This window comes from Chiloscyllium punctatum, chromosome 18, assembly GCF_047496795.1.
Source record: "Chiloscyllium punctatum isolate Juve2018m chromosome 18, sChiPun1.3, whole genome shotgun sequence".
Taxonomy (NCBI): Eukaryota; Metazoa; Chordata; class Chondrichthyes; order Orectolobiformes; family Hemiscylliidae; genus Chiloscyllium; species Chiloscyllium punctatum.
In genome coordinates this window covers 72972203-72996869 of record NC_092756.1, presented here as the reverse complement: position 1 = coordinate 72996869, position 24667 = coordinate 72972203, and the positions used below count along the sequence as shown (strand labels likewise).

General features: G+C 45.7%; 1 non-coding gene across 1 annotated transcript; it reads right to left on the bottom strand.

Moving 5' to 3' along the window:
• Window positions 1-10216: 10216 nt before the first annotated feature.
• trnar-ucu (transfer RNA arginine (anticodon UCU)) lies at window positions 10217-10289 on the bottom strand. Its single transcript has one exon. It is a non-coding gene; the product is annotated as a tRNA-Arg (tRNA).
• Window positions 10290-24667: the final 14378 nt, after the last annotated feature.

Sequence of the window (24667 nt, the reverse complement as noted above, 5' to 3'; positions counted from 1 at the left end):
TTCTAGCACTTCCTCTTTTGTCATGGCTACCATATTCAAATCTGCCCCCTGATGCTCCTTAATTGTTAGGATAATGCTCATGTCTTCCACTGTGAAGACTGACACAAAGTATTTACCAAGTTCTTCAGCCATTTCCTTATCTCCCTTCACGAACCGTCCTGCATCAATTTGGAATGGCCCAATTTCTACTTTTGCCTCTCATTTGTTTCTTATGTATTGAAAGAAACTTTAACAATCATTTCTAATATTACTGGCTAGCTTACCTTCATATTTGATCCTCTCCTTCCTATTTCTATGTCTTTGTTATCCTCTGTTTGTTTTTGTCGTCTTCCCAATCTTCTGATTTCCCAGTGCTCTTGGCCACTTTGTAGGCTCTCTCTTTCCCTATGATACATTTCCTGACTTCCTTTGTCAGCCCTGGCTGTTTACTTCCCACCCCCTGACGGATAATGTTTCTGCCAAGAGAAGACTGAGGGAGTTTGGGATCCAGTACTCTCTGAGGTATCCGGCGGTGCTCCGATAACCTTACATGGATCCGTACATCTCTTTGATACATCGGAGAAGGCAAGAGACTTTGTGGACAAATTAACCGAATCTGAACAATTTAGTATCTACAAATAGTGTTGTTTGGTTATGTCTTTGTTTTTTTTAAAAAAACCGAGGAAGTCCAGTTGGAGCTTTCTTTTCCTTGTTTTCCCGATTGGTAATAATCCGGTTTAAACTGTGTTTTGTGGCGGTTGAGATGTGTACTTTCAATTTCTAAGTGAAGTGAGAGCAGTAACAAATTAAAAATTCTATATATGAATGCACGAAGCATTAGACACAAGGTGGATGAGCTTGAGGCTCTTTTGGAGAGTGGCAGATACGATATTGTGGGGATAACTGAGACGTGGCTTCATGGGGACAGGGCCTGGGAAATGAATATTCAAGGCTACACGTGTTATCGTAAGGATAGACTGACGGGCAGAGGGGGTGGGGTGGCCTTGTTGGTAAGGGATGATATTCAGTCCCTTGCGTGGGCGGACCTAGAGTCAGGGGATGTAGAGTCAGTGTGGATAGAGCTTCGAAACACTAAGGGTAAAAAGACCCTCATGGGAGTCATCTACAGGCCCCCAAAAATGTAGTCTGGATGTTGGAGGTAAGTTGAATCAGGAGCTGAAATTGGCTTGTCGCAAAGATGTTACTACAGTTGTTATGGGGGACTTTAACATGCAGGTAGACTGGGTAAATCAGGATGGTATCGGGCCTCAAGAAAGAGACTTTGTGGAGTGCCTCAGAGATGGATTTTTAGAGCAGCTGGTGCTGGAGTCGACCAGGGATAAGGCGATTCTGGATCTGGTATTGTGTAACGAACCAGAATTGGTAGTGACCTCGAAGTGAAGGAGCCATTGGGAAGTAGTGACCATAATACAATAAGCTTCAATCTGCAATTTGAGAGGGAGTGGGTACAATCTGAAGTGACAATATTTCAGTTGAATAAAGGGAAATATGGAGCTATGAGGGAACAACTGGCCAAAGTTCAATGGTTTAATACCTTAACAGGGAAGACCGTGGAGGAACAATGGCGGATATTTCTGTGTATAATGCAGAAGATGCAGGATCGGTTCATTCCTAAAAGGAAGAAAGATCCCAGGAGGAGACATGGGCGGCCGTGGCTGACAAGGGAAGTAAAGAAACATATAAGGTTAAAAGAGAAAAAGTATAACTTAGCAAAGATAAGCGGGAAAACGGAGGACTGGGAAGTTTTTAAAGAACAACAGAGGATTAGTAAGAAGGAAATACGCAGAGAAAAAATGAGGTACGAAGGTAAACTGGCCAAGAATATAAAGGAGGATAGTAAAAGCTTTTTTAGGTATGTCCAAGGCAAAAAAATGGTTAGGACAAAAATTGGGCCCTTGAAGACAGAAGCAGGGGAATATATTACTGGGAACGAAGAAATGGCAGGGGAATTAAATGGGTACTTCAGATCTGTGTTCACTGGGGAAGACACAAGCAATCTCCCTGAGGTAACAGTGGCTGAAGGACCTGAACTTAAGGGAATTTCTATTTGCCAGGATTTGGTGTTGGAGAGACTGTTAGGTCTGAAGGTTGAAAAGTCTCCGGGACCTGATGGCCTGCATCCCAGTGTACTGAAGGAGGTGGCTCGGGAAATCGTGGATGCGCTGGTGATTATTTTCCAGAGTTCAATAGAATCGGGGTTGGTTCCTGAGGATTGGAGGGCGGCTAATGTTGTGCCACTTTTTAAGAAGGATGGGCGGGAGAAAGCAGGAAATTATAGACCAGTTAGTCTGACCTCAGTGGTGGGAAAGATGCTGGAGTCTATTATAAAGGATGAAATTACGGCACATCTGGATAATAGTAACAGGATAGGACAGAGTCAGCATGGATTTATGAAGGGGAAATCATGCTTGACTAATCTTCTTGAATTTTTTGAGGATGTAACTCAGAAGATGGACGAGGGAGATGCAGTGGATGTACTGTACCTGGACTTTCAGAAAGCTTTTGATAAAGTCCCACACAAGAGGTTAGTGAGTAAAATTAGGGCGCACGGGATTGGGGGCAAAGTACTAGATTGGATAGAGAATTGGTTGGCTAATAGGAAACAAAGGGTAGTGATTAACGGCTCCATTTCGAAATGGCAGGCAGTGACCAGTGGGGTACCGCAGGGATCCGTGCTGGGACCGCAGCTTTTTACAATATATGTAAATGATATAGAAGATGGTATCAGCAATAACATTAGCAAATTTGCTGATGACACAAAGCTAGGTGGTAGGGTGAAATGTGATGAGGATGTTAGGGGATTACAGGGTGACCTGGACAAGTTAGGTGAGTGGGCAGATGCATGGCAGATGCAGTTTAATGTGGATAAATGTCTGGTTATCCACTTTGGTGGCAAGAACAGGAAGGCAGATTACTACCTCAATGGTATCAAATTAGGTAAAGGGGCTGTTCAGAGAGATCTGGGTGTTCTTGTCCACCAGTCAATGAAGGCAAGCATGCAGGTACAGCAGGTCGTGAAGAAGGCTAATAGCATGCTGGCCTTCATAACAAGAGGGATTGAGTATAGAAGCAAAGAGGTGCTTCTGCAGCTGTACAGGGCCCTGGTGAGACCACACCTGGAGTACTGTGTACAGTTCTGGTCTCCAAATTTGAGGAAAGACATTCTGGCTATTGAGGGAGTGCAGCGTAGGTTCACGAGGTCAATTCCTGGAATGGCAGGATTGCCTTACACGGAAAGACTGAAGCGACTGGGCTTGTATACCCTTGAGTTTAGAAGACTGAGAGGGGATCTGATTGAAACGTATAGGCTTATGAAAGGACTGGACACTCTGGCAGGAGGGAACATATTTCCGTTGATGGGGGAGTGCCGAACCAGAGGACACAACTTAAAAATACGGGGTAGACCATTTAGGACAGAGATGAGGAGAAACTACTTCACCCAGAGAGTGGTGGCTGTGTGGAATGCTCTGCCCCAGAGGGCAGTGGAGGCCCAGTCTCTGGATTCTTTTAAGAAAGAATTGGATAGAGCTCTTAAAGATAGTGGAGTCAAGGGTTATGGAGATAAGGCTGGAACAGGATACTGATTAGGAATGATCAGCCATGATCATATTGAATGGCGGTGCAGGCTCGAAGGGCAGAATGGCCTACTCCTGCATCTATTGTCTATTGTCTATTGTCTAAGTTATACCAGAGGATGGGTGGGGTATTTACCCCATCGATCTTAAATGTTTTTTTTCTTTATTCATTTTGCTATTCTATGGTATATTTACTTTCTATTCTGCTTGTGTTTGTGGTACGGCTCTAGCGAGAAGGAGAGAAAATGGTTGGGATGGCTAGATGCCCACTTATGGGCTGTTTGGGATGGGTAGTTACCCCCTTTGGGCAGGAGGTGAGTTCCCCAATTCAGCGCCATTGGCACTTTATATGGTGGTTTGTATTGCTTTTATTCTTTGATAGTTTTGTAGGTTTGTTAAATGTCGTGGTTTCAGTTTATGTAGTTTTTATATTTGATGGATCATATGACACTAAGGCTCAGTGATTTGTGGTTCGAGTTCCTCCTCTCTGGAATTTAAATTTTACTGCAGAATGTAATGACTTGATTAAATGGTGAACGTGGAATATGAAGGGAAGTCACTCACCAATTAAGAGGAAGAAGGTACTTTTGAGTCTTAGAAAGGAGAATGTGGATAATCCTTTGTTAAAGGAGACGCACTTGGATGACAGGGAGCATTTGAAACTACAGAAGAATGGCTTTGGTCAGGTTTACTTCACATCACTGAATACCAGAAGTAGGGAAGTGGCTGTATTGGTGAGGAGTAATCTTACATTTAAGTTACGAGAGTGTGTTAAAGACACACGCACAGGAGGTTTGTAACTCTAATAGCATTGATAAATGGGGAAGAATATGGTGTTATAAATGTTTCTTGCCCTCAAGCTCATCCCCTCAACATTTTGCTAGATGCGTTTTCAAATTGATCAGTCTTGTGTCCTGGCATATCACTAAAGGGGGAGATTTTAACTGTCTCATGGATCCCACAGTGCAGATGTTGCCAAAAGGCCCCCAACTCCCTCTGTACAAACTAAACAATTAGTGGATCTGTGTGTGGAGTGAGGGTTGGTGGACATCTGGAGGTGTCTCCACCCTACAGGCAGGGATTTTACGGTTTTCTTTTCCAATCCACACAGATGTCACACCAAGATTGATTTTTTTCCAATCCCCGTGGCAACCCTGGACTTGGTGGCACCTTGTACGATCGGTAATATTACCATCTCTGATCACACTCCAGTGTACCTGTTGGCTAAGATTAAGGATGTTACAGTGGGTCCAAGTCACTGGCAAATGGATCCCTTTATCCTCAAGGATAATACATTTGTGGAGCAGTTCTCTCAGAAGCTTTGGGCATTCCTAGGCATTAACTCACGCTCGGTTAGTAGCCAATCCTTCCTTTCTGAAATTGCCAAATCCTATGCCAGTGGGTTAGTTATTTCCTACTCTGCCAGTAAGAGGCGGCAGAAGTGTGAGCAGCAACGTCTCCTCAAAGCACGGTTGAAGGCAGCTGAGAAGGCCTACTTTGACAGGCCCTCGTTGTTCAAGTTACAGAGGATTATGGTGTTGCGGTCTGCATTGAATTCCGTGCTCACGCAGACAGCAAAGAACGAGCTTACTTTTGCAAAGCAAAGGTTATATGATCATGGTGACAGGTCTGGTAAATACTGAGCATATCTCGCGAGGAAAAGGAGAGTCCCTCAAGCCATTACGTGTTACTGTGAGACTGTGTTACCTTCTATTGTTAAAGAGGACCAGACGGGCTTCATAAAGGGCCGCAGATCCTCCAATAATGTTAGGAGGCTGCTTAATGTAATTCAAGTGTGTCAACAACAGTCAATATAGGGATTGGTGATTTCTCTAGATACAGAGAAGGCCCTTGACCGAGTTGAGAGGGTGTACCTTTTCTATACTCTGGAGCGGTTTGTTTTGGGCGAAGTTTTTATAAGATGGGTAAAGGTTCTCCACAATGACCCTCTCACTGCAACCATCACCAACAGGGTGTGATCAAGCAATTTTAACATTTTTTGGGTCAGCCGACAGGTCTGTTCCCTTTCCCCACTGCTTTTTACAGTGAGGATTGAATCATTGGTGGAGGCCATTCATAGGGATCCCAATATATCAGCTCCAGACGTGGGGTCAAATTTACATCAGAGTTTATTGAATGTGGACGATGTCCTCATTCTTTCATCAAATCCAGCAGTTTCAGTCCCTCGCCTGTTAGCATGCATCTGTGTGTTTGGCACCTTTTTGGGGGACAAGATTAATCTTTCAAAATCAGAGGCTATGCCTATGGGTGGTCTTATGAAAGTGTTAAGTCTTGAGGGTGAATATCGATTCCCATTTAAATGGTCACAGGGGGGTTTTGTGTATTTGAGCATGTCCATTACTCCAGTTCTGAATCGGCTGTTCAAAGCCAATTTTGTTCAATTATTTGACAAAATCAAACAAGACCTTCAAAGATGGAGGCGCTTCTGGTCTCGTGGTTGGGTCGGATAGTGCTTATTAAGATGAATATTCTCCCTTGTTTACTATACCCTCTATGGATGCTCCCCCCGATTTTCGAGAAGCAAACATTCAGGAGACTGAACGTCTGTTTCAGCCCCTTTATTTGACATCGTCAGTGGCCCCTCATTAAATGAGCTAAACTGCGATTGTCTCACAGACTGGGGGGAGTGGATCTCCCAGACATTAAAAGCTACCAACGAAGCTCACTTTTATCCTACATGAGTGATTGGGCTTGTGGGGACCCTCTTTCAATATTGTTAGATATTGAAACCTCCCAGGCTAAGGTGACCCCTTACTCGCTTGCTGTGTTTGGACAAAATGAGGACAGTAAGTGAATATTGCCATAACCCAATAGTTATCGATACTGTTAAAGCATGGAGAGCAATTCGGCAGAGGGAAGGCAATATTGGCAAGACATCTTCTCGAACAATGGGTATGCCGGGTTTTCAACCGGGGATGATAGATTCAGGATCCAAACATTGGGCAGTTAGGGGTGTGTCTTGCGTGGGTGATTTGTTTGAGGGAGACACAATGATGTCCTTCGATCAGTTAGCACAGAAACACAAGCTACCGAACAGGGACCTCTTTCGTTTATTTCAAGTTAGAGATTTTATTCAAAAAAAGACGACACTTTTGACTGATCCGTCCAAATGCGACATAGAGAGAGGGGGGATTTAGCATCATATTCTGCAGTCCCCACAAAGTTCTGTATTTTTCTGACACAACATCCCACCAAACCCAACACAGACCTGGGGATGATTCCAGGGGAGATGAGAAATCGAATTGACATCAGACAAAGAAGATCAGCCGTGAAGACCAGGCTTAAAAGTTAGCCATCCCAGATGGGACTTGAACCCACACTTCCAGGATGAAGAGGCCAGTCCCTTATCCAGTCCCTTAGCCTGTAAATACTGCACCCTGAACCTCTCATATTGTGTTCTTCTCTGAGTTTTATACTCACACTGATTGGTTGTTCCCCCTTCCATCTCACGCTAAATCATTGGCTGCTTGATAAAATTGATCTTACCTCCCATTTCTCCCCAAACGGACAGACAAGAAATTAACCAAACTCCAACTTTGCACAACTCAAGTCTGAGGAATATGGAGCAGAGAGGAAAAGGGCTCAATGTTATTTTGTGCAGCACTTTCAAGATATTTGCAGTTAGTGGGGAAGGAGGAAGTGGAGATGTTACAAAAAGCTGCATTGAGGACACTTCAATAGGATCTTAGTGGGCATTCAGCCCATTGGGGCTGTGCTGTCTCTTTCAGACAATTCACCCCAAGATTTCCCAAACCCTGGAATTACCTTGTGTAAGTTTCTACTGAAGAACATTTTCCATAATCTCGAAGCAGGCAAGTGATTTTTAACGGAGTAGTTGGAAAATCCAGTCAATTTGGATTGAGATGGAGTTGATATGGGATGAAAATCAGCCACCACAAAGACCAGGCTTAAAACGTCAACACCCCAAAAGGGATTTGAACCTCCAATCCACTACATCAGAATCTACAGTCTAACCCATTAAGCCACAAAAACTCAGTGACAATACTCTACTGGGAATAGTTGATCTTAAACGAGTGCTACAGCCGAGCATATTTCAAGATCTGTCACGACACACTGAGGGATACACTAAAGTTTCGGGCAGCTGCTGCCAAGGTGTAACAGGGAAACAACACAGTCTAAGGTCTTTCTGACAAATTATCACATCATCCTTTCAGTTCTCAGACCCTCTTGGTGCCTGACAATGAACAGAGATCGGTTCCTGCCCAAGTACAAAATGCCTTTTTTGTCACGACACAGAACTTTGCGAAATGTCAAAATTCCAATCGTTTTTTGGTTCTTTTCTCTCTGCATAGACTGTACACAACTGATTTAGAACCTGTGTGTGCGTTACTATTTGATCTTTTATGAATAAAGTATATTTTTTAAATAATCAAAATCTGGAGAGAGAGAAAATCTGCACGAAATTGCGAGACCCCCCTTTGTGGAAAAGAGCCAGCCCTATATCAGGACAGGAAGGAGATTCCAATGGCCCAGCATGGATTGTTCCAGTTAATACCCTCGCCTCCTTGACCACAAAGTGAAGTGGGAGATGGCACGGGGCAGGGTGACACTAGGCACACGGACACACAAGATGGCCTCTGAGCCATAAGTTGGCCACTTGGCGCACAAGATGGCCGCTGGACCACAAATGGAGAGAGACAGCAGTGCAAACATAGACACTGCCTGGGGCCACCAGAATGCCAGCACATTGCACTCACAACCGAGTTGATTAGTTTAAGGCGGATGGGAGAGACAATACACATGAATAACATACACTGCCCGCCGAAGGGTCTGGGTCAGACAACAGCTTTGATAGAAATGCTAACTGTTAGATACAGACTCAATACAGAGTGATAATAGCCAGGGCTGCAGTAATCGTCCTTCTCAGGAAGAGCGATTAGCGCCCATTACTACAGCAACTGACTTCAGCGCAGACGCTGAAACTGACAACAACTGCACTGAAATTAACAAAGGCCACGCTGGAACTGACAATAACTGCACCGAAACGATCAAGGATTCTGCAATGTTTACAAGAAACAAGCCATGTTACAGAGACAATCACCTCATCACTGACCTATTATATCACAAAATGTATAACAGTATCTTGACCATGTGCTCCGGGTTGAGAGAAGAATCACAGCTGACCACTGTGCTGTTGGTGCTGCTCTCTCCCCGGAGCTCCGGGATTTCCTTGGACAATAAACTCTGTTGGTGAACCCCGACTCTGACTCAGAGCCTGGTGATTTTCAGCAGTTGCCTTCCCACAAATGTTTGTCTAATCTGTGGATGTGGCACTCCAAGTTCTCCAACGATGGCCTAACTACCTCACATCTCCATCATAGCCTCCTTGCAATTGTATTCAATACCTTGACTAAGAAAGGTAAGGACCCAAATGCATAGCCACAGACCCATCAGTTCCAACCTTGAACACCCAGATTTCAATCATTTCCATTGACATATTGGACATCATCATAAATACCAAACATGCAGGTAATCTGTTGTTCAAGTGGTAATGTTGACAGAATATAGCTTAGTCTGATACCAACATAACCAAAACAGAAGCTGCTTTGTCCATAGATTGGTAGCTCCATCTGTTGGAGCCCCAGTGATCTCATAGATAAGGCACTAACTTCCTAAACCAGTGATTGTGGGCTCAAGTCTAATTTGGGGTTTTGATTTTGTTGAAATCTTCACTGTGCAGCTGATCTCAATCCTGTGTGGTCAGGTGACCATGGCAACAAAATCAGGCATTCTCAATTGATCCTCAGCTGGAGAAATTTGACCTGACAGAAAATTGGTCAAACTAAATTAAACAGCAGCTCTCAGCTCCAGAGAACAGTGCAACTAAAATCAAAGAACTACAATGTTTCAAGAAGAACCAGTTCCAACCAGACTGAGGGTTGTATATTGGAGAAGTGTCAGCCTGAGACAATCCACTTTATAGCTCCTGGCATGACAACAGTGAAGGGTATTGGTGTGACCCCATTGGATGATGTGAACCCAGCTCATGACCGTATTGGCCAAAGCCTCAGAAGATTCTGGAAGATCAGGGACAGGAGAAGAGGAAAACACACCTGAATGCCAAACCTTAGCAAAGCCTTGACTGGGTCCTGCAGTGGAGCTCTGACCATCTGCTCCAAACCTGTTCATAAAAGACTTCGCGTGAGAAGGGCAGGCCATTCAGCCCATCACATCCACACTGACCCTCTGAAGAGCATCTCATCCAGGCCCAACCCCTATCCTCTCACCCTGCATTCCCCAAAGCCAATCCACCGAACCTGCACATCTTTGGACTGTGGGAGGAAACCAAAGCACCCGGAATACCCCATGGAGAGAATGTGCAAACTCGACACAAACAGACACCCAAGGGAGGAATCGAAGCCAGGTCCCTGACACTGTGAGGCAGCAGTGCTACCCACTGAACCACCATGCCATCCCCAGGAGAATCTCAGTAGGTTTTCAGCCATTGTGACTGTGCTTTCTCTTTCAAAGAATTCCCCTCAATCATGCAAATCTTGTGTAAGAAATCATTGGGCACCACTTCCCATCAACTTCCAATCAGACATGGAGATTTTCCCAAAGTAGACTAGCAATCAAGTTGACACAGGGCAAGTGACAGACACCCCAGATGGGACTCGAACCCACAATCCCTGGCTTAGAAGGCCAGTGCCTTATCCATTAGGCCACTGGGGCTACATGTGTCATGTTAAAATGGCAGCTTTTAAGTTTTGTTTTGTTTTGCACGAACACACTGACTGTGGCTCAGCCAGCACAGAGTCAGTGCCCTGGACTGAGGGGATTCTGAATCTCCTGGTTATATATGTTTTTCTCTTTACCCCCGCACTGCTGCCTAACTGTGGTAGTGCTTATATTTTCCCAGCACCCATGTTGTGTGTGTGCAGGTGTGAGACACAGTGAAAGACAACAGATGTACAAATCTTTATTCAATTCCCACCACCAGGAAGAAAGGAAACACCCGAGTGGCCAGTGACAAGCATCAAAGGGCAATGCTGTGTGACCAAACAGTGAGGGGGAGGGCACTCTCTGAACAGCTCAAGGATGTTGGTAGACACTGCGTGCTCCTTCTCCAGGGACACCCGGGCTCGAATGTAACCACGGAAGAGGGTCAGGCGATTGACCCGAACAACCAGTTTGGCCAGGCCCAGGAGCAGACCCACGAGGAGATCCTCTGACCAACCCTCCCCCCTCGGCACTGGGTGCCCAATGATGGGGAGTGTGGGGCTGAAGTCCAACCAGAAACGGAGGAGAAGGTTTCCCAGAAAGCTAAAAAGGGAGTGCAAGCGCCCTGTTCCATGGACTCCACAGCACCACAGAACAAGCAGTTGGGCTGGGAGTCCGTGAACCACCACAATCTGTGGACTGCCGCGTGCAATACCCTCAACCCCAGATCCCCGTGAGAAAGGGGGAGGACTCCCATGTAGAGAGCCCTTCACTGGGGATGATCCCCACCGCCCGGTGGTAAATGGGCACGCCAGGGTGTGTCCGGGAGGTGGATGAGGGTGTGCAGCAGCAGTCTGTACAGGGCCCTCTGTGATACACCCCTGAAAGGGACAAAAGTAAAACTCTGGAGACAGCTCAGGTTGTGGGGGACAGGCTCCCGCAGGAAATACAGGACCCTGGGGCCAATGTGAAATTCCGTCCGGGCAGGAGTGAGTGCAGATGGGATCCCACCGCACACCTGAGCATCCTCCGACTGGGGCACTACGTGGGGTCTGAGCACCGTCGTTTTAAGGTGTCGGATGGTGGTGGCCACGTACCGGACGTCTACCGCTGCCCTGCTCGCTATATCCTGCGGCAGCGTCCAGCCCAGGCCCCCACCATCCAGCACGTCCCCGACCCTGGTCACCCTCACAGTCACGGCCCTCCCCTCCGACAGTCACTCGAACCCACGAGTACGGAGGTGCGGATTCCTGAGCAACGTCTCCATGACGACAGTCGCTACTCCTGCCGGAGGGTAGGCGTGACGCGATTCGACCATGTTCCAGACCGTGAGCAGGTCCTGGTAAAAGACAGGCAGTGTCCTGAGAGTGACCTCCAAACCATCACGGTCCCTGAACAGGAGCTGAGTCTCGTAGTTGAGGTTACGCACCTGGTGGAAAAAATACGTCGCCAGGGCACCCCGCCGAGGGGGAGGCTCAATGTAAAGGTATCGCTGCAAGGTCTGAAGGTGGAACGTCGCTACCTGGGTGTGAACGCACACCAGCGACTGACCGTCCCCCTCAATATGGAGACTCAGGACCTGCGCAGTGACCCAGTGCATCTTTTTGTCCCAGAAGAAGTGAACCAACATTCTCTGGATGTCAGTGACAAAACCAGGAGGAGGGACCAAAGTGACCAGCCGGTACCACAGCATGGCAGGCACCAGCTGGTTTATGACCAACACTCGACTCCTGTGAGACAGCACTCGGAGCAGTCCTGTCCAGGGCGGAACCTGTAACTGGAGTGGGTGTGATGGTGGGGGGAATGGGGGTGGAGTCATGAGCAGGGGTAGTGTTCCCCTCGGGGTTCTGGGGGGTGGGGATAGTGACAGTGGGTTCTGTTGGGGGGCACGTCAGCAGAATGCAGGGGAGTGGTGGAAGTGGTGGTGACCAGGGCAGTCAGGGTGGCGGACATCACTGAGCATGTGGCATCAGCGATGATGTGAAGGGCGGAAGTGATGTCACGTGTGATGCATGAGGAATTGTGAAGGGTGGAAGTGGTTGTGGGAGTGGCCATGATGGGGCGGAAGTGACGTCATCAATCAGCGTGAAAAATTCAGTCAGCATGGATTGAGATGAAGTTGACATGAAATGAAAATCTGCAACAAAGCCCAGGCTTAAAACCCAAGCACCCCAGATGGGACTTGAACCAACTATTACAAGCTGAAGGAAGCCAGTGCCTTTTCCATTAGGCCCCTAGCCCTCCCACCTTGGACTCCCTGTGGAAAGTGTTGACCTCAAAGTATGGAGCAGCTGCTGTCAAGGTGTAACAGTTAAAGAACACTGCCTAAGGCCTTTCTGACCAGTTATGACATCGTCCCTTCATTTCTCAGACTCTCTTGGTGCCTCAGAATGAAGAGAAATCGTTTCCTGCCTCAGGAGAAAGATCTGCCCGAACTTGTGAGACCCCCCCTTTGTGGAAGAGTGCCAGCCCTATATCGGGACAGGAAGGAGATTCCAATTTCTGGATTAGTGGTGCTGGAAGAGCACAGCAGTTCAGGCAGCATCCAAGGAGCTTCGAAATCGACGTTTCGGGCAAAAGCCCCTCATCAGGAATAAAGGCAGTGAGCCTGAAGCGTGGAGAGATAAGCTAGAGGAGAGTGGGGATGGGGAGAAAGTAGCATAGAGTACAATGGGTGAGTGGGGGAGGGGATGAAGGTGATAGGTCAGGGAGGAGAGGGTGGAGTGGATAGGTGGAAAAGGAGATAGGCAGGTAGGAAAAGTCCGGACAAGTCATGGGGACAGTGCTGAGCTGGAAGTTTGGAACTCGGGTGAGGTGGGGGAAGGGGAAATGAGGAAACTGTTGAAGTCCACATTGATGCCCTGTGGTTGAAATGTTCCAAGGCGGAAGATGAGGCGTTCTTCCTCCAGGCATCTGGTGGTGAGGGAGTGGCGGTGAAGGAGGCCCAGGACCTCCATGTCCTCGGCAGAGTGGGAAGGGGAGTTGAAATGATTCCAATGGCCCAACATGGATTGTTCCAGTTAATATCCTTTCTCAGATGGATAGAGGTGGAGAGAGAGTAAAGATTGTGGGAATTTGGGAAATGCTGACAATCTGTTTTAATATTTTGTTAATAAAATCAAGTTGAACCGCAAACCAAATTTTGTCCCCCTTTGTCTGCATCACCAACAAGAATACTGAAGGAAAGTTGAGTTTAATTACATTGTGTTACTAATGTTCATCTGGTTGATCAGTGGAAATTAAAAGCCGTGTCACACAACAGGCAGAGTCAATCTTTAGCAGAGTAGAAGTTCAGCAGAGAGAAACAGACTTACTTTGTGATATAATAGGTAATTCCTGTCCCATTGATCTATTAACTGCAGGGAACTTTCAGATACGTGGTATCTTTAGAGCAATGAAATATCCTCCCAAGATGTATGCTTTCACTCTCAACTGAAGATGTTATAACTTCAATGGCTAAGAGTATTAACCAATAAATCAATGCCAAGCCAGTTGAAGTATGACACTTGGCACATCATCATCGCTGTAATTGCAGAATGCAGCATAACCTATTCCGTCTTCTAACCTACTGACAGCCTACTTTTCAGAAGTCTCCTTACACGACTCTGAAAACAAATTAAAAGAAACCAATTAAACCAAATAAGCACAAATTAAAATGTCCCAGTCATTTAAAAAGGCTCTGTAACAAAAGTCAAAATCTCCCAAGAAAGCTTACACTTACAGAGTCACAGAGTTGGACAGATCCTTCGCTCCAACTCGTCCATGCCAACCAGATATCCAAAAGTTATCTAGTCCCACAAACCAGCATTTGGTCCATATCCCTCTGAAGCCTTCTTATTCATGTCCCCATCCAGCTGCCTTTTAAATGTTACAGAGTCTTTGAGTTATACAGCACGGAAACAGACCCTTTGGTCTAACTCGTCTATGCTGACCAGATATCCTGAATTAATCTAGTCCGACTTGCCAGCATTTGGCCCATATCCCTCTAAACCCACCCTGTTCATATACCCCCATCCAGATGCCTTTTAAATGTTTTGGAGGAGCCGGTGTTAGACTGGGGTGGACAAAGTTAAAAATCACACAACACCAGGCTATAGTCCAGTGGGTTTATTTGGAAGCACTAGCTTTCGAAGCGATGCTCCTTCACTGGGTGGTTGTCTTCACCTGATGAAGAAGCAGCGCTCTGAAAGCTAGTGCTTCCAAATAAACCTGTGGGATTATAACCTGGTGTTGTGTGACTTTTAACTTCTAAATGTTGTTATTGTACCAGCCTCCACCACTTCCTCTTGCAGTATGTTCCATATAAGCACCACCCTCTGCATGAAAAGGTTGCCCCTTAGGTTCCTTTTAAATTATTATTCATCTCACCTTAAACCTTTCACCCTCTGTTTTTGTACTCCCCCACCCTGGGGAAAAGACTGAAGCTATTCACCCTATCCATGCCCTCATGATTTTATAAACCAGAATTGAACGCAGTATTCCAAAAGGTGGCCTAACCAATATCCTGTACAGCCACAACCCAACATCCCAATTGCTATACTCAATGCGCTGACTCATAAAGGCAAGTGGATCAAATGCCTTCTTCACTGTGCGATCCACCTGCAACTCCTTCACTTCCTAATCTGCGTGTATGTGAGTTACAATAATCTTTTTGCATTCTGGTATGAATATTTTCACTCTTTTGTTAATTCAACATATCCAGGTTTAATTGGATACTTTTAAACACCAATTCAATTGATTTGGGAGGAAGACATCCACAAGAAAGGGTCCCTTTTCAAATTAACCTGTTAGTGACCAACCAAGGATCCAGGTAAATGAAGAAAGGAAACCATTTCATCCCTGCTCACCTGGGAGCTTAACAATTTGGGGTATCTGTCTGGAACTGTAATAACGTGGGGAACAATTCTCACACCAGCCTCTCTTTGTAAGTGCTCCATGTATTTACGAAACAATGCCCTTCATCACCACATCTCAGTGATATATTTAACATTCCATTCACATTAATCACTCCAAGGGCATGATCTACATTAAGAATATAAACAGTAAGTGTTGAAACTCTCAGGTTCGGAAGCATCTGCTGAAAAAACAAAATGAATATTGCAAATTGATAATTGTGTTTCTCTCCACAGGTGCTACCTGAGCTGCATGTCAATATTTCTTGATTTTATTGCAGATTTCCAGCACTTGTGGTATTTATCTTTTGTATAATTTTTTTACGTAAGAATAGTGGAGACTTGAAAACATTGAATGGGACTTTTGATCATTAACCTCTTGGGAATTGTCGGCTATTGAATGATTTGATTCAGACTTTAGACAAGGTGCAATCATGACAAAGTCTGTGGGATTGTACTTATTATATATCAAGGAACAGCTCATCAAATAAGGCAATCCTCTGAAACATATGAATTCTCACCTCAAGTTTGGGGAGAAAGGTATAAAAGATCAGTATTCGATGGGGTGAGATCTAATCAACTTCAGAACAAGTTTGATCTTAAAACTACAATTCTACAGTGAAAGTGAAATATTGCGAAGTGTATGGTTAATAGTCGATGATATTTGTTCCTCCTTATTTAATTTCTATAAGTATCTGTAGAGTAATTTATAAACATTTATTTAAGAACCACTGTCATGCATTATTTTGGTAATTTTATAATTTGCCATTACTTTCTCTTCAGCTTATTCAAGGAGAGTGTTTATTACAGTGAGTGATACCACACAGTATTTCAATTGCACTGAATTGGTTTTGAAAGATAACTCAATAAATACAGGTTGATGCTGTAGATGGTTCCTGTCGATATATTTCGTTGACCTGTTCAGACGTGTTATGATGTTAAGTCTTAGGCAGAAAGAGGAAGAAGGTATAAGTAAGGTTCAAGAAACTGAAGACAGACAGATCCCTGGAGATAACAGGAATGAACTCAAACTAGGAAATAGAGAATTTGAAGGGACCATGCAATGTTTATGGAAAACAGGATTAAGGAACCTCCAAGGCATTTTACAGAGGGATAACAAGCAACAGGTCACCAGGGAAAGGGTATGTCTTCTCAGAGCAAAGGAGGGAATTTACACATGGAGCTGGAGGAAGTGGGTGAGGTTCTTAATGAATAAACTGCATTGGGATTTCCAAAGGATTCTGGGTAGTCCAAGATGGAGGACGGGAAAAAGTTGTGACTGTGAGAGCTGCCCCTTTTTTGAGGCATTTTAGGTCTTGGGGGTGATTTCCTCAAATTCCAGGAGCAGCAATTACTGTTTTATTATGCAACTTTGGAGAAAAAAAACCTCAAAACATCGGCACTTTTAAAAGGAAGAAAATCAGACAAAGAAAGTGAGTACATGGTCAGGAGGGCGGGAGGGAAGAAACCTACACTGCTCACTGATATGGATAGGAAGGGTCGAGAGGGATATGGGCCCAGTGTGGGCGAATGGGACGGGATTAGATTAGTATATGGGGTCAGCATGGACGGGTTGGACCGAAGGGTCTGTTTCCATGCTGTACATCTCTATGACTCTATGACATGGTGGATGGTGAGTCTTGTATATTGATATTCTAGAGCATGTCAATATTAAAAAGGAGGTGTTGGGTGTTTTGAAAAGCATTAAGGTAGACAAGTCCCCAAGACCTGATGGAATCTATCATAGAATCCTGAGAGAGGCAGGTGTGGAAATTGCGACGGATTTGTACAAAATATTTGTATCCTTTACAGTCACAGGAGAATTCCCAGAGGACTGGAGAATACTCAATGTTGTTTCTTTCTTTAAGAATTGCAAAACGAATAATTCAGGAAATTAAAGGCCAGATTGGCCTCCTGTTATTCATTGCTTGGACATCACTGTCTGTGCCTGGATGGTACCCTCTGGAAGTCACTCTGTAAAGATCTCCACCCCTCTACCTTGGGGTCTCAGGATCTCAAGGTGTTCCTCTCTTTGGCCAAGGTTTCGGTCCATGTGTAATGGTTTCCTGAATGTGGTTCCTGTGAAGTGCCTTGTGCCATGAAAAGGGATCACTCCATGCAGGCTGTAGTTGGGTTGAAGTGTTATGGAGAACAGGCAGGAAAGTGGAGTTGAGGCCGAGATGAGATCAGCCATGATCGTGTGGAATGACAAAGCAGGCTCGAGGAGCTGAATTGCTGAATATTTAAGGTCTTCAGAGCACAACCAAAGACAGAGCTATCAATTGTCGTGGGTGTCTAACATGGTATCTCACCTCAGATGCATCATGAAGAGGGTGTCCATGTTCAAAGCCAGGAGTTGTGAGTTCATATCCCATTTGGGCTGTTATGTTCTTAAACATGAACTCTGATCAGCACCCTGTGTCTGTTTGATCTCAGTTCCAGTTAATCAGGGGAGATGGTGGTGCAGTGCTAGACCTGGAGTAGGAATCCAGAACACCAAGTTCATGGTATGGGGGAGATGGACTGTAATCCCACCATACAAGGTGGTGAAATCTCAGCTCAGGAGGAGCTTTGTCTGATGGTAACCATATATTGCTATTGAGGTTTGTTAGGAAGCTAACTGGTTCCATATTCTCCTTTCAGGAAGAAAACCTGGTGAGACTACAGACCCACAGCAATGTGGGTGACTCACCCTCTGGGCAATAAATGCTGGCCTAGTCAGAAACATATCGCATTTCCTTCCCTGTAGCTCGGTCACAATCCTGGAACACCCTCCATTGATTCATTGTAGGTTTACCTCCAACAAATGGTCAAAAATCACACCACACCAGGTTATAGTCCAACGGGTCTATTTGAAAACACGAGCTTTCGGAGCATTGCTCCTTCATCAGGTGTAATGAGAGAGGAGGCATCAGACACAGAATGTATAAGTAAAATATCAAAGGGTCATACAAGTGATGTGAATGTATTGAACAAATCCAAAATGGCCGACTCCCTCCTGTTAAATCTTCAATCAGTTCGAAAGGAGATACAGGCAGCACATGGATCGCAGTGGTTCAAAAAGATAGTTCCCCATCACCTTTCAGGGGAAACGAGGGAGAGGCAATAAATGTTGATCGAGCCAGCAATGTTCACGCCCTGGAAATGAATAAAAACAATCCCACAATGGAATAAACCGCCAGGGGAAAAGTCATAGTGTAATGACTTGAAAACATCAAGCCCCAACTTTGGATGGTTTCTATTGTTATGTTTTACATTATCATCCAAAATGCACCAGTCATTGACATAAAGGTTATGATTTGGAGGAGCCGGTGTTAGACTGGGGCGGACAACGTTACAAATCACACAGCACCAGGTTATAGTCCAACAGGTTTATTGGGAAACACTAGCTTCCGAAGAGCTGCTTCTTCATCAGGTGGTTGTGGAGCAGGATCGTAAAACACTGAAGTAAAACTAAAATAATTCTGAACGTACAAATTCACCCCACAAACGTATATGTGTGTGCATGCAGGGGAGACCGAGTGAGTGTGTGCATTTGGGTGTGCGTGGGAGGGGGTGATGGTGTGAGTGACTGTGAGAGTGTGTGTATGTGTATGTGTTTGAGTGTAATGGGGTATCTGTGAGAAGGTGTGCATGTGGGTGTGAGTGTGGGAGCGTGTATATGTATTGTGTGACAGGATGAGTGTGTGTGTGCGTTTGTATGTGTGTATGTGTGCGTGTGTGTGTGTGTGTGTGTGTGTGTGTGTATAGTGCAGTGGGGTCCCCTGTAGTGTGACATGAACCCAAGGTCCCAGTTGAGGCCATCCCCGTGGCTAACAAACGTGGTTATCAGCCTCTGCTCGGCCACTTTTCGTTGTTGCCTGTCCCAAAGCCCACCTTGGAGGATGGTTACCTGAAGGATCGAGGTTGAAAGTCCCTGATCGTTGAAGTGATCTCCGACTGGGAGGGAACACCTCTGTTTGGTGATTGTTACGCGGTGCCCATTCATCTGTTGCCGTAGCCTCTGCTCGGTCTCGCCAATGTACCATGCATTGGGCATCCTTCCCTGCAGCGTCTGAGATAGACAACGTTGGCCGAGTCACATGAGTACCTGCCGCGTACATGGTGGGAGATGTCCCCGTCTGTAATGTTGGTAACCATGGCGACACTCTGACACGTTTTACAGTGTCTGCTGTGACAGGGTTGTTTGGTGTTGTCCTGAAGGCCGGGCAGTTTGCTGTGAACAATGGTCTGTTTAAGGTTTGGTGGCTGTTTAAAGGTGAGAAGTGGAGGGGTAGGGAAGGTCTTGGCGAGGTGCTCATCCTCATCGATAATGTGTTGCAGGCTGTGGAGAATGTGACGTAGTTTCTCAGCTCCTGGTAAGTACTGGACAATGAAGGGTACCCTGTTGGTTGCAGCTCGTGTCTGTCTCCTGAGGAGGTCATTGCAGTTTCTCCCTGGGGCATGTCAGAACTGGCGATTGATGAGTTAAGCATCGTATCACAATCTTATCAGGGCATCCTTGTGTACTTCCAAGTGCCCCTCACATTCCCCCTCACCTGACTCTCCCAAAGAGTCAGCATTGACATGATGGGCTTCAGTATATGCAGTCACATTCGAAGATTCATTGATCTGAAATTAAACAGTCAAATGTCTGTTTCACCACAGTCGCCTCATCTGTTGTTCCTTTCCTCACTGAAGCAGGAATTAGCATTGACCCATTTGTCCTTGTCTTTCTGGGACCATTCCTTCAATGCAGCTTTTTGCAACATCTCCACTTTCTCCTTCCCCAGTAACTGCAAATATCTTGAAAGTGCTGCACAAAATAATATTGAGCCCTTTTCTATTTTCCTGTCTGCTCCATTTTCCTCAGACTTGAGTTGTGCAATGTTGGAGTTTGGTGGATTTCTTGTCTGTCCGTTTGGGGACAAATGGGAAGCGAGATTGATTTATCAAGCAGCCAATTTTTTAGCATGAGATGGAAGTTGTAAAAAACAATTAGTGAGAGTATAAACTGAGAAAAACACAATATGAGCCATCAGGGTGCAGTATTTAAAGGCTGCCAGTTTCACAGCACAAATGTAGTCCCAGTGACCTAATGGATACAGCATTGGTGTCTTAAGGCAGCGGTTGGGGGTTCAAGTCCCATCTGGGGTGGATACCCTTTCGTAGCTTGCCATCTTTCATCTTTACTTCTCATCTTCATTATAAATATCCCATGTCTGCATTCAGTTGATGGGAAGTGCTGTCCAACATGAACTTGCACAAAGTTGTCGGGGATCTGCAGGATTGGGTCGAAATTGTCTGAAAGAGACAGCAGAGCCACAATGATGAAGAACTGCTGAGATTCTCTGAGGATGGCATGGTGGCCCGATGGGTTTGGGACTGGATGGAATGCTCTTCAGAGACTGAGTGTGGACTTGATGGGCTGAATGGCTTGTCCCCCTCACTCTCGGGCTTTTATGAACAAGTTTGGAGCAGATGGTCAGAGCTCTGCTGCAGATCCCAGTCAAGACTTTGCTAAGGGACTGGCATCCAGGTGTGTGTTCATATCCTTCTTTTCCCTGACCTTCCAGAATGTTCTGTAGCTTTGGCCAAAGGGGTCATGAGCTGGGTTCACATCATCCAATGGGGTCACATTGCCAGGAGCTAGACAACGGATTTACTCAGACTGACACTTCCAGTCATTGAGTCATAGAGATGTACAGCACAGAAACACACCCTCGGTCCAACCCGTCCATGCCGAACAGATATCCCAACCCAATCTAGTCCCACCTTCCAGCACCCGGCCCATCTCCCTCCAAACTCTTCCTATTCATATACCCATCCAGATGCCTTTTAAACGATGTAATTGTACCATCCTCCACCACTTCCTCTGGCAGCTCATTCCACACTCACACATCACCCTCTGCCTGAAAAAGTTGCCCCTTAGGTCTCCTTTATATCTTTTCCCTCTCACTCTAAACCGAAGCCCTCTAGTTCTGGAGTCCCACCCCAGGGAAAAGACCTTGGCGGTTTACCCTATTCATGCTCCTCATGATTTTATAAACCTCTGTAGGGTCACCCCTCAGCCTCCGATGTTTGGATCTTCCCCTTAGAGGAACTGGTATCAGCTTCCACCGCTGTGACTGTGTGTTCAACCTCATCCGTCCTCTTTTCCAGGTCTCCCAGCTGCTGTTCATGCTTCTGCAGCATGATAGAGATCGGGGCCAGCTTCGCCTCTATCTGCTTCCCCAACATCTCGTGAGATTTCGCGAGCTCCTTCCCCAGGGCCTGGTAGGTAATCGAGTCCGAGGATCCTGCAGGCTGGGCCGGGGGTAAATTGATTTTTCACAATGTCCTGGGACTCCACAACCTTTTCAGAGTCCCAGGATATCGCGATGGTCCGGACTGGGCGGGATAGAAATTCTTCCCCCTTGTGCTGTGGTGCGAAGCTCTGCAACATGATCGCCATCTTGGATCCCCAGAGTGCAGTGAGAGAATAAAACTCAGAAAAACACACAATGAGAGGTCAGGGTGCAGTATTTAAAGGCTGCCATTTTATTTGTCATATATGTAGCCCCAGTGGCCTACTGGATAAGGCACTGGCTTCCGAAGTCAGGGATTGTGGATTCAAGTCCCACCTGGGGTATCTGACTTTTCATAGTATGTCCTTTCGCTCTCACCTACTTTGCAAATGTTTGCATTCAGTTGATGGGATGTGATCTTGCACAAAACTTTTGGGGATCTGCAGGATTGGGGCAAAATTGACAGCACAGTCACAAGGGCTGAAAACCGGTTGAGATTCCCCTGGGAATGGCATGGTGGCTCAGTGGGTAGCACTGCTGCCTCACAGTGTCAGGGACCGGGCCTTGATTCCTCCCTTGGGTGTCTGTTTGTGTCGAGTTTGCACATTCTCTCCATGGGGTACTCCGGGTGCTTTGGTTTCCTCCCACAGCCCAAAGATGTGCAGGTTTGGTGGATTGGCTCTGGGGAATGCAGGGTGAGAGGATCGGGGTTGGGCCTGGATGGGATGCTCTTCAAAGGGCCAGTGTGAATGTGATGGGCTGAATGGCCTGCCCTCCTCACCCGAGGGCTTTTATGAACAATTTGGAGCAGATGGTCAAAGCACCACCGCAGTTCAAGGCTTTGTGAAGGGACTGACATCCAGATGCATGTCCCTCTCCTCCTTTTCCCTGATCTTCCAGAATGTTCTGTGGCTTAGGCCAATGGGGTCACATCATCCAATGGGATCACACCAATACCCTTCACTGTTGTCATGCCAGGAGCTATAAAGTTGATTGACTCAGGCTGACACTTCTCCAATATACAACCCACAGTCTGGTTGGAACTGGTTCTTCTTGAATCTTTGTAACTCTTTGATCTTAGCTGCACTGTTCTCTGGAGCTGATAGCTGCTGTTTAATTTAGTTTGGCTAGACCTGGAGTAGGAATCCAGAACACCAAGTTCATGGGGTGGGGGAGATGGACTGTAATCCCACCATACAAGGTGGTGAAATCTCAGCTCAGGAGGAGCTTTGTCTGATGGGAACCATATATTGCTATTGAGGTTTGTTAGGAAGCTAACTGGTTCCAGTGTCATGGCATGTAATATTAAACAAATTGAGCTGAAGTCTTTCATCTTTTAGAATGATCATGTTAGTTTCAGTTCCTTGTTATGTACATCCCAGACCTTTGTTAAAGTTACATTCTCAAGAGAGTTTTAACAATCGGTGCCATCTCAGCTCAGATAATGCATTGAAGATGTGAGGTTAAAATCTGTCTGTGTCCCAATGTTCGGTCAGACTGATTCTGTTTCTAAAGTGGCATTTATAGAATGTGACATGGTTTTATGCAGTTTTTGAGCAAAACAAAACATAATTCTGAACGTACAAATTCACCCCACAAACGTATATGTGTGTGCGCGCAGGGGAGACCAAGTGAGTGTGTGCATTTGGGTGTGTGTGGGAGGGGGCGATGGTGTGAGTGTCTGTGAGAGTGTGTGTATGTGTATGTGTTTGAGTGTAATGGGGTATATATCTGTGAGAAGGTGTGTGTGTGGGTGTGAGTGTGGGAGCGTGTATGTGTATTGTGTGACAGGAGGAGTGTGTGTGAGTGTGTGTGTGTGTGTGTATAGTGCAGTGGGGTCAGAGGGGATGGCTGTTTTAATATGTTGAGGGTGGGTTTGTGGTTGAGTGAGGTGCTGTGGTGTCCATCCTTGATGGAGATGCATGTGTCCAAGAATGAGACAGATACTAAACAGTAGTCCATGGTGAGTTTGATGGTGGGATGAAACTCGTGAAATGTTGGTGAACATAAATATTGGGAGAGTGCAGCATTGTTCTGACATGAACACAACCAAGGTTGAGGGGATCAATTCTCCTGACATGGCCCCAGAAGCACGTGTTGTCCCAGTGACCTAACAGCTCCATCTCTGATCTTCTAAGCTACTGCCTGTGGTTTACATCCCTTCTGGGGATACTTTCAATGTAAACATTCTCTCCAATTAAAACCCTCTCACTGCATTATCTCCATTCAAATTAAGTTAATCTCTGACCTGCTGTCTTTAAAACTCTGCATGGCTGCTTTGAGATCATCGAACTGTACAAACATTGAGCTTGATTGACCTCTATACTGTTCTGTTGGCATTTAACAGGAAAAAATGCAGGTGAAATAAAGTTATTCCACACTCAATAATTTATATTTACATTGAATGAGTTGGACCAAGATAACAGTGACCCTAAAGGTGGAAGATTCATTGAAAATATTTGATTTGCAAGTAATGACAGGCACAGTGAAAAGTTTGTCTTGTGAGCAATACAGGCAGCTCACAGAGTTAAGTAGCATAGATAAGTAAATAATAGGGAAACAGCAGCAGGAACAAAAACACAGGTACAGGCGAATACTAAGAGTCTGTGAGACCGTTCGGTATTCTAACAACAGTAGGGTAGAAACTGTTTCAAAACCGGTTGGTGTGTGTGTTCAGGCTTCTGTACCTTCTCCCCGATGGTAGAGGTTGTGATTGTCTGGGCCGAGTTCACCACTCTCTGTAACCGTCTCCGATCTTGAATAGTATAGTTGCCATACCAGCTAGTGAGCAGAAGGGCTTATGCCCGAAACATTGATTCTCCTGTTCCTTGGATGCTGCCTGACCTGCTGCGCTTTTCCAGCAACACATTTTCAGCATACCAGGTAGTGATACATCCAGATAGAATGCTGTCGATGGTGCACCTATAAACGTTGGCAAGGGTATTCGCTGTCAGTAATATCCGATGTTCTGGAGGGATCGGTGTTGAAGGGTTGGTTTGTTGATGAGAGTGTGATGAGAGCTGGCTTCCAAAAGCAACCTCTCCAACCGCACTCTCAGGAATCTCGTCCCCATCCAGAAACAGCAGCCCCTTGATCACCACCTTCAACATTCAATCCTGCAGATCCCCGAAAATCTTGTGCAAGATCATGTTGGATACCACTGACCATCAACTGAATGTGGAGATGGGGTTTCTTCCAAAATAGGTCAGAAATAGAGGATAAGCGACAGAGA